Source organism: Anomaloglossus baeobatrachus, unplaced genomic scaffold (genome assembly GCF_048569485.1).
Source record: "Anomaloglossus baeobatrachus isolate aAnoBae1 unplaced genomic scaffold, aAnoBae1.hap1 Scaffold_208, whole genome shotgun sequence".
In the NCBI taxonomy this organism is placed as follows: domain Eukaryota; kingdom Metazoa; phylum Chordata; class Amphibia; order Anura; family Aromobatidae; genus Anomaloglossus; species Anomaloglossus baeobatrachus.
The window spans coordinates 10,735-19,169 of record NW_027441978.1 but is presented as its reverse complement, the minus strand read 5'-3'; positions in this window follow the sequence as shown (position 1 = coordinate 19,169).

The following is an 8,435-nucleotide window of genomic DNA, read 5'->3' as shown; positions in this document are numbered from 1 at the left end:
AAGCTTGCATCTGTTATAGTTTTGGAGAAAAATGTGTTCATTTCATGTATGCGCGAAATGCCTTAAAATGGCTTTAAAATGGATTTGGAGCATGGAGACGATTATCTCGGGATTGCAAGATAACCAAACAAAACTTTTAGTGGATTTCTACTTATTTTATTAAATATCATCTCCACCAAACAGGACAAGCTTGCATGTGTTATAGTTTTGGAGAAAAATGTGTTCATTTCATGTATGCGCAAAATGCCTTTGAAATGGCTTTAAAATGGATTTGGAGCATGGAGACGATTATCTCAGGATGGCAATATAAACAAACGAAACTTTTAGTAGATTTCTACTTATTTTATTAAATATTATCTCCACCAAACAGGACAAGCTTGCATCTGTTATAGTTTTGGAGAAAAATGTGTTCATTTCATGTATGCGCGAAATGCCTTAAAAATGGCTTTAAAATGGATTTGGAGCATGGAGACGATTATCTCGGGATTGCAAGATAACCAAACAAAACTTTTAGTGGATTTCTACTTATTTTATTAAATATCATCTCCACCAAACAGGACAAGCTTGCATCTGTTATAGTTTTGGAGAAAAATGTGTTCATTTCATGTATGCGCGAAATGCCTTAAAAATGGCTTTAAAATGGATTTGGAGCATGGAGACGATTATCTTGGGATTGCAATATAACCAAACAAAACTTTTAGTGGATTTCTACTTATTTTATTAAATATCATCTCCACCAAACAGGACAAGCTTGCATCTGTTATAGTTTTGGAGAAAAATGTGTTCATTTCATGTATGCGCGAAATGCCTTAAAAATGGCTTTAAAATGGATTTGGAGCATGGAGACGATTATCTCGGGATTGCAACATAACCAAACAAAACTTTTAGTGGATTTCTACTTATTTTATTAAATATCATCTCCACCAAACAGGACAAGCTTGTATCTGTTATAGTTTTGGAGAAAAATGTGTTCATTTCATGTATGCGCAAAATGCCTTTGAAATGGCTTTAAAATGGATTTGGAGCATGGAGACGATTATCTCAGGATGGCAATATAAACAAACGAAACTTTTAGTAGATTTCTACTTATTTTATTAAATATTATCTCCACCAAACAGGACAAGCTTGCATCTGTTATAGTTTTGGAGAAAAATGTGTTCATTTCATGTATGCGCGAAATGCCTTAAAAATGGCTTTAAAATGGATTTGGAGCATGGAGACGATTATCTCGGGATTGCAAGATAACCAAACAAAACTTTTAGTGGATTTCTACTTATTTTATTAAATATCATCTCCACCAAACAGGACAAGCTTGCATCTGTTATAGTTTTGGAGAAAAATGTGTTCATTTCATGTATGCGCGAAATGCCTTAAAAATGGCTTTAAAATGGATTTGGAGCATGGAGACGATTATCTCGGGATTGCAATATAACCAAACAAAACTTTTAGTGGATTTCTACTTATTTTATTAAATATCATCTCCACCAAACAGGACAAGCTTGCATCTGTTATAGTTTTGGAGAAAAATGTGTTCATTTCATGTATGCGCGAAATGCCTTAAAAATGGCTTTAAAATGGATTTGGAGCATGGAGACGATTATCTCGGGATTGCAAGATAACCAAACAAAACCTTTAGTGGATTTCTACTTATTTTATTAAATATCATCTCCACCAAACAGGACAAGCTTGCATCTGTTATAATTTTGGAGAAAAATGTGTTCATTTCATGTATGCGCGAAATGCCTTAAAAATGGCTTTAAAATGGATTTGGAGCATGGAGACGATTATCTCGGGATTGCAAGATAACCAAACAAAACTTTTAGTGGATTTCTACTTATTTTATTAAATATCATCTCCACCAAACAGGACAAGCTTGCATCTGTTATAGTTTTGGAGAAAAATGTGTTCATTTCATGTATGCGCGAAATGCCTTAAAAATGGCTTTAAAATGGATTTGGAGCATGGAGACGATTATCTCGGGATTGCAAGATAACCAAACAAAACTTTTAGTGGATTTCTACTTATTTTATTAAATATCATCTCCACCAAACAGGACAAGCTTGCATCTGTTATAGTTTTGGAGAAAAATGTGTTCATTTCATGTATGCGCGAAATGCCTTAAAAATGGCTTTAAAATGGATTTGGAGCATGGAGACGATTATCTCGGGATTGCAAGATAACCAAACAAAACTTTTAGTGGATTTCTACTTATTTTATTAAATATCATCTCCACCAAACAGGACAAGCTTGCATCTGTTATAGTTTTGGAGAAAAATGTGTTCATTTCATGTATGCGCGAAATGCCTTAAAAATGGCTTTAAAATGGATTTGGAGCATGGAGACGATTATCTCGGGATTGCAAGATAACCAAACAAAACTTTTAGTGGATTTCTACTTATTTTATTAAATATCATCTCCACCAAACAGGACAAGCTTGCATCTGTTATAGTTTTGGAGAAAAATGTGTTCATTTCATGTATGCGCGAAATGCCTTAAAAATGGCTTTAAAATGGATTTGGAGCATGGAGACGATTATCTCGGGATTGCAAGATAACCAAACAAAACTTTTAGTGGATTTCTACTTATTTTATTAAATATCATCTCCACCAAACAGGACAAGCTTGCATGTGTTATAGTTTTGGAGAAAAATGTGTTCATTTCATGTATGCGCGAAATGCCTTAAAAATGGCTTTAAAATGGATTTGGAGCATGGAGACGATTATCTCGGGATTGCAAGATAACCAAACAAAACTTTTAGTGGATTTCTACTTATTTTATTAAATATCATCTCCACCAAACAGGACAAGCTTGCATGTGTTATAGTTTTGGAGAAAAATGTGTTCATTTCATGTATGCGCAAAATGCCTTTGAAATGGCTTTAAAATGGATTTGGAGCATGGAGACGATTATCTCAGGATGGCAATATAAACAAACGAAACTTTTAGTAGATTTCTACTTATTTTATTAAATATTATCTCCACCAAACAGGACAAGCTTGCATCTGTTATAGTTTTGGAGAAAAATGTGTTCATTTCATGTATGCGCGAAATGCCTTAAAAATGGCTTTAAAATGGATTTGGTGCATGGAGACGATTATCTCGGGATTGCAAGATAACCAAACAAAACTTTTAGTGGATTTCTACTTATTTTATTAAATATCATCTCCACCAAACAGGACAAGCTTGCATCTGTTATAGTTTTGGAGAAAAATGTGTTCATTTCATGTATGCGCGAAATGCCTTAAAAATGGCTTTAAAATGGATTTGGAGCATGGAGACGATTATCTCGGGATTGCAATATAACCAAACAAAACTTTTAGTGGATTTCTACTTATTTTATTAAATATCATCTCCACCAAACAGGACAAGCTTGCATCTGTTATAGTTTTGGAGAAAAATGTGTTCATTTCATGTATGCGCGAAATGCCTTAAAAATGGCTTTAAAATGGATTTGGAGCATGGAGACGATTATCTCGGGATTGCAAGATAACCAAACAAAACTTTTAGTGGATTTCTACTTATTTTATTAAATATCATCTCCACCAAACAGGACAAGCTTGCATCTGTTATAGTTTTGGAGAAAAATGTGTTCATTTCATGTATGCGCGAAATGCCTTATAAATGGCTTTAAAATGGATTTGGAGCATGGAGACGATTATCTCAGGATGGCAATATAAACAAACGAAACTTTTAGTAGATTTCTACTTATTTGATTAAATATTATCTCCACCAAACAGGACAAGCTTGCATCTGTTATAGTTTTGGAGAAAAATGTGTTCATTTCATGTATGCGCGAAATGCCTTAAAAATGGCTTTAAAATGGATTTGGAGCATGGAGACGATTATCTCGCGATTGCAAGATAACCAAACAAAACTTTTAGTGGATTTCTACTTATTTTATTAAATATCATCTCCACCAAACAGGACAAGCTTGCATCTGTTATAGTTTTGGAGAAAAATGTGTTCATTTCATGTATGCGCGAAATGCCTTAAAAATGGCTTTAAAATGGATTTGGAGCATGGAGACGATTATCTCGGGATTGCAAGATAACCAAACAAAACTTTTAGTGGATTTCTACTTATTTTATTAAATATCATCTCCACCAAACAGGACAAGCTTGCATCTGTTATAGTTTTGGAGAAAAATGTGTTCATTTCATGTATGCGCGAAATGCCTTAAAAATGGCTTTAAAATGGATTTGGAGCATGGAGACGATTATCTCGGGATTGCAATATAACCAAACAAAACTTTTAGTGGATTTCTACTTATTTTATTAAATATCATCTCCACCAAATAGGACAAGCTTGCATCTGTTATAGTTTTGGAGAAAAATGTGTTCATTTCATGTATGCGCGAAATGCCTTAAAAATGGCTTTAAAATGGATTTGGAGCATGGAGACGATTATCTCGGGATTGCAAGATAACCAAACAAAACTTTTAGTGGATTTCTACTTATTTTATTAAATATCATCTCCACCAAACAGGACAAGCTTGCATCTGTTATAGTTTTGGAGAAAAATGTGTTCATTTCATGTATGCGCGAAATGCCTTAAAAATGGCTTTAAAATGGATTTGGAGCATGGAGACGATTATCTCGGGATTGCAAGATAACCAAACAAAACTTTTAGTGGATTTCTACTTATTTTATTAAATATCATCTCCACCAAACAGGACAAGCTTGCATCTGTTATAGTTTTGGAGAAAAATGTGTTCATTTCATGTATGCGCGAAATGCCTTAAAAATGGCTTTAAAATGGATTTGGAGCATGGAGACGATTATCTCGGGATTGCAATATAACCAAACAAAACTTTTAGTGGATTTCTACTTATTTTATTAAATATCATCTCCACCAAACAGGACAAGCTTGCATCTGTTATAGTTTTGGAGAAAAATGTGTTCATTTCATGTATGCGCGAAATGCCTTAAAAATGGCTTTAAAATGGATTTGGAGCATGGAGACGATTATCTCGGGATTGCAAGATAACCAAACAAAACGTTTAGTGGATTTCTACTTATTTTATTAAATATCATCTCCACCAAACAGGACAAGCTTGCATCTGTTATAGTTTTGGAGAAAAATGTGTTCATTTCATGTATGCGCGAAATGCCTTAAAAATGGCTTTAAAATGGATTTGGAGCATGGAGACGATTATCTCGGGATTGCAAGATAACCAAACAAAACTTTTAGTGGATTTCTACTTATTTTATTAAATATCATCTCCACCAAACAGGACAAGCTTGCATGTGTTATAGTTTTGGAGAAAAATGTGTTCATTTCATGTATGCGCAAAATGCCTTTGAAATGGCTTTAAAATGGATTTGGAGCATGGAGACGATTATCTCAGGATGGCAATATAAACAAACGAAACTTTTAGTAGATTTCTACTTATTTTATTAAATATTATCTCCACCAAACAGGACAAGCTTGCATCTGTTATAGTTTTGGAGAAAAATGTGTTCATTTCATGTATGCGCGAAATGCCTTAAAAATGGCTTTAAAATGGATTTGGAGCATGGAGACGATTATCTCGGGATTGCAAGATAACCAAACAAAACTTTTAGTGGATTTCTACTTATTTTATTAAATATCATCTCCACCAAACAGGACAAGCTTGCATCTGTTATAGTTTTGGAGAAAAATGTGTTCATTTCATGTATGCGCGAAATGCCTTAAAAATGGCTTTAAAATGGATTTGGAGCATGGAGATGATTATCTCGGGATTGCAAGATAACCAAACAAAACTTTTAGTGGATTTCTACTTATTTTATTAAATATCATCTCCACCAAACAGGACAAGCTTGCATCTGTTATAGTTTTGGAGAAAAATGTGTTCATTTCATGTATGCGCGAAATGCCTTAAAAATGGCTTTAAAATGGATTTGGAGCATGGAGACGATTATCTCGGGATTGCAAGATAACCAAACAAAACTTTTAGTGGATTTCTACTTATTTTATTAAATATCATCTCCACCAAACAGGACAAGCTTGCATCTGTTATAGTTTTGGAGAAAAATGTGTTCATTTCATGTATGCGCGAAATGCCTTAAAAATGGCTTTAAAATGGATTTGGAGCATGGAGACGATTATCTCGGGATTGCAATATAACCAAACAAAACTTTTAGTGGATTTCTACTTATTTTATTAAATATCATCTCCACCAAACAGGACAAGCTTGCATCTGTTATAGTTTTGGAGAAAAATGTGTTCATTTCATGTATGCGCGAAATGCCTTAAAAATGGCTTTAAAATGGATTTGGAGCATGGAGACGATTATCTCGGGATTGCAAGATAACCAAACAAAACTTTTAGTGGATTTCTACTTATTTTATTAAATATCATCTCCACCAAACAGGACAAGCTTGCATCTGTTATAGTTTTGGAGAAAAATGTGTTCATTTCATGTATGCGCGAAATGCCTTAAAAATGGCTTTAAAATGGATTTGGAGCATGGAGACGATTATCTCGGGATTGCAAGATAACCAAACAAAACTTTTAGTGGATTTCTACTTATTTTATTAAATATCATCTCCACCAAACAGGACAAGCTTGCATCTGTTATAGTTTTGGAGAAAAATGTGTTCATTTCATGTATGCGCGAAATGCATTAAAAATGGCTTTAAAATGGATTTGGAGCATGGAGACGATTATCTCGGGATTGCAAGATAACCAAACAAAACTTTTAGTGGATTTCTACTTATTTTATTAAATATCATCTCCACCAAACAGGACAAGCTTGCATGTGTTATAGTTTTGGAGAAAAATGTGTTCATTTCATGTATGCGCAAAATGCCTTTGAAATGGCTTTAAAATGGATTTGGAGCATGGAGACGATTATCTCAGGATGGCAATATAAACAAACGAAGCTTTTAGTAGATTTCTACTTATTTTATTAAATATTATCTCCACCAAACAGGACAAGCTTGCATCTGTTATAGTTTTGGAGAAAAATGTGTTCATTTCATGTATGCGCGAAATGCCTTAAAAATGGCTTTAAAATGGATTTGGAGCATGGAGACGATTATCTCGGGATTGCAAGATAACCAAACAAAACTTTTAGTGGATTTCTACTTATTTTATTAAATATCATCTCCACCAAACAGGACAAGCTTGCATCTGTTATAGTTTTGGAGAAAAATGTGTTCATTTCATGTATGCGCGAAATGCCTTAAAAATGGCTTTAAAATGGATTTGGAGCATGGAGACGATTATCTCGGGATTGCAAGATAACCAAACAAAACTTTTAGTGGATTTCTACTTATTTTATTAAATATCATCTCCACCAAACAGGACAAGCTTGCATCTGTTATAGTTTTGGAGAAAAATGTGTTCATTTCATGTATGCGCGAAATGCCTTAAAAATGGCTTTAAAATGGATTTGGAGCATGGAGACGATTATCTCGGGATTGCAAGATAACCAAACAAAACTTTTAGTGGATTTCTACTTATTTTATTAAATATCATCTCCACCAAACAGGACAAGCTTGCATCTGTTATAGTTTTGGAGAAAAATGTGTTCATTTCATGTATGCGCGAAATGCCTTAAAAATGGCTTTAAAATGGATTTGGAGCATGGAGACGATTATCTCGGGATTGCAAGATAACCAAACAAAACTTTTAGTGGATTTCTACTTATTTTATTAAATATCATCTCCACCAAACAGGACAAGCTTGCATCTGTTATAGTTTTGAAGAAAAATGTGTTCATTTCATGTATGCGCGAAATGCCTTAAAAATGGCTTTAAAATGGATTTGGAGCATGGAGACGATTATCTCGGGATTGCAAGATAACCAAACAAAACTTTTAGTGGATTTCTACTTATTTTATTAAATATCATCTCCACCAAACAGGACAAGCTTGCATCTGTTATAGTTTTGGAGAAAAATGTGTTCATTTCATGTATGCGCGAAATGCCTTAAAAATGGCTTTAAAATGGATTTGGAGCATGGAGACGATTATCTCGGGATTGCAAGATAACCAAACAAAACTTTTAGTGGATTTCTACTTATTTTATTAAATATCATCTCCACCAAACAGGACAAGCTTGCATATGTTATAGTTTTGGAGAAAAATGTGTTAATTTCATGTATGCGCAAAATGCCTTTGAAATGGCTTTAAAATGGATTTGGAGCATGGAGACGATTATCTCGGGATTGCAAGATAACCAAACAAAACTTTTAGTGGATTTCTACTTATTTTATTAAATATCATCTCCACCAAACAGGACAAGCTTGCATCTGTTATAGTTTTGGAGAAAAATGTGTTCATTTCATGTATGCGCGAAATGCCTTAAAAATGGCTTTAAAATGGATTTGGAGCATGGAGACGATTATCTCGGGATTGCAAGATAACCAAACAAAACTTTTAGTGGATTTCTACTTATTTTATTAAATATCATCTCCACCAAACAGGACAAGCTTGCATCTGTTATAGTT